This window comes from Sinocyclocheilus rhinocerous, unplaced genomic scaffold (genome assembly GCF_001515625.1).
Source record: "Sinocyclocheilus rhinocerous isolate Xijiao unplaced genomic scaffold, SAMN03320098_v1.1 scaffold1204, whole genome shotgun sequence".
Classification (NCBI taxonomy): Eukaryota; Metazoa; Chordata; class Actinopteri; order Cypriniformes; family Cyprinidae; genus Sinocyclocheilus; species Sinocyclocheilus rhinocerous.
This window is the reverse complement of record NW_015654935.1, coordinates 590154-592925: the sequence shown is the minus strand read 5'-3', so window position 1 is coordinate 592925 and position 2772 is coordinate 590154. Positions and strand designations below refer to the sequence as shown.

Sequence of the window (2772 nt, the reverse complement as noted above, 5' to 3'; positions counted from 1 at the left end):
CCGAATTGCCGCTAATTTGAAAGTGAAAGTAAAACGCGCACGGCGCTTTTTAAAGCTATTTGAAAGCCAAGAAATCCGAGGAAAAGAGGGAAAACTCAAACGAACAATTGCTTGACGCCGAATTGCGGCAGTTGCCGCTAATTTGAAAGTGAAAGTAAAATTTGCACGGCACTTTTACAAGCCATTTGAAAGTAAAGAAAAGAGGGAAACTCAAACGAACTAACACCAAAATTTCACAAAATTTCCTCACCGTCACAACCCTAATTTAAAACTGAATTGAAAATTTGGAGAATTAGAAATTTTGGGCAGAGAATTGAAAATTTTGGCAGAGCATCAAGAATTCTGAATTACTGACCTGTCCGGGCACACAGAAAAAATCCTTATTGTTGAGCCCTGTCTCTTAGTTTCTGTCCTGATCATTGCCAGTTATGTTGTCATGGCAGCATTTCTCTATTTATTATGAATTTAAGAGTTCCTTATGCATCTGAAAGAAACCAGGTGTTCATGGGTGGAGTTCAGACCAGACTAATCAGCCACAGATCATCTCCATCACTGCAGACAGACTGAGTTGAGTTGGGAACAGAGGTTTTCTTTTGTGAAGGGTCACTGTGTGTGTGTGTGCGTGCGTGTGTGCACACGTGCAGTCTATGAATCAGCTCCATATGTTGCTGTAACATGATCTGATATGTCAGTGTAATTTTCAAATGACACTAGGTGTGGATGAAAGTAAGATGAGGATATGATATCCATACATGAGATGTAAGCCACCTGATCCTCTGATTTCCAAAAGCATGTTGCCATAAGACTTTACAACTTTACAAGTCTTAAGTGAATTTGGGAATATATATATATATATATATATATATATATATATAGCCATTTATTTATTATTTTTAAAAGTACATATAAAACTTATAATTATATTTCCATTAGGGCCAGAAAATTAGATTAGGCCTTTGAGCATGACTTTATAATATATGCCTATTATTTTTTGACTTGGTGGTTTCTTATGTCTGTAAAATGCTTGTTTCCCTCCACTGTGGCATGTAGTGTATGCAGTCGATTAAGGCCAAACCACACAATTAAGTATCTTGTAAAGTGTCAAAATGAATTCGCTCTCATATATATTATGCTGTTCTTTTGTTGGGGCTCTTTTGGCACTGTGCCAGCTACTGTGCCCACTGCCAGAAAACAGGAAAAGGAAATTATCAAGAATCATCAACAACACGCGACAGATATTTATAGAAAGGAACTCGCCCAAGAGAAACAGTGAAACAGAGCATTATTACATACGCTGACGCACATGCACATGCACACACACACACACGGTGGTCCAGTAGACGGAAATTAGCGCTTTCTTGTGGTGATGATTTTATTTTTCTAAGTGTAATTAAACTTTTCTTTCCCGTCTACCTCAGAACGGTTTGCTTAGCTTAGAAGATTTCCATGAGCACACATTCCTCTAAGATCTGTCATTTAGTCATGGGCTCTCTCTTTCCCTATTCTGTATCTTTTTATACCTTTGTTTTTGTCAGTTCTTTGCAGTTTGTTAGTTATTTTCATTACAGAGTGAGGAAATCGATCGGGGATACTCAAAGCCTCAAATTCAGCTCCCTATGAGGTTATCAGCAGACATAACTATCCTCAACAACATTGTTATTGTTTTTAACAGTTCAGTTGCAGTTTCCATGTCTACACTACAACCAAGTGACACAACAGGACAAAAACCCTTTATATATTCAAAAAGTATGTGTACACCGCTCTAGTTTTGCTCCATCACACAACTTGCTTGTAGTGTAGAAAGTCTTGATGATTTGTCACGTCACATCGATTTGATGCTGGGGTGCAGAGTAGATGCTGGGGTGGACGTGTATATATATATGACACTTTACAAGACACTTCTTAATTGAGAAGTGTGTCTTAATTGAATGTATTTCCACAGCGGAGAGAAACAGACATTTTACAGACATGACAAACCACAGGGTCCAATAATAATGCGCATATTATAAAGTTATGCTCATGGACCAAATCACACTCCACTTTCGGCCCACATTCTAGTGGAATTATAATAATAATGGCTGAAAAGAATTAGATATATTTAGTAAATAACATTAAATTCAATTTCATTTTAAAATTCCCTTTGCTGGGAGTTTGATTGACAGGCGATCTGACCAACTATAGCGCTAAATCTGCCATTTTGTTAGACAAACAAACCAGATAGGGAAGTTAGTAGATTACATTTGGTGGATTTGAACTTAAAAACTGGTGTGTATTGACGTCTTTCCGTGGTTAAAACGACACGCCTTCGGATGTTCATTCATGTTTATTTCATGCTATAACTAGTAGGAAGAAATTATCTGTTCACGTGCCGCTTGAACTGAGGCGCTACAGTAATTTGTCATGATACATTAAAGGGGTCATATGATGCGATTTCAATTTTTCCTTTCTCTTTGAAGTGTTACAAGCTCTTGGTGCATAAAGAAGATCTGTAAAGTTGCAAAGACTAAAGTCTCAAATCCAAAGAGATATTCTTTATAAAAGTTAAGAGTCAACCACACCTACCTAAACGGCTTTCACCGTGAACGAAGCGGAGTCCAGCCCGGGGTCGTCACATGTGGTTTCCGCAAGCCCAGCCGGACGCTCCTCCGTCAAATCCGCCGGCCGTGCCGTTCTCAAGCCTGCCCGCCCCTGCTCACTCAAGCCTGCCTCCGCATACTCTAGGCCGCCGCTCACTCTAGGCCGCCGGCCGTTCCTCACTCTAGCCCGCCGGCC

At 39.5% G+C, this 2772-nt stretch overlaps 1 protein-coding gene across 1 annotated transcript in view; it reads left to right on the top strand.

The window, feature by feature from the left end:
- The window catches only part of LOC107717802 (integrin alpha-8-like), an 83295-nt gene that overhangs the window by 20476 nt on the left and 60047 nt on the right, over window positions 1–2772 (top strand). The gene's annotated exons all lie outside the window — the stretch shown is intronic.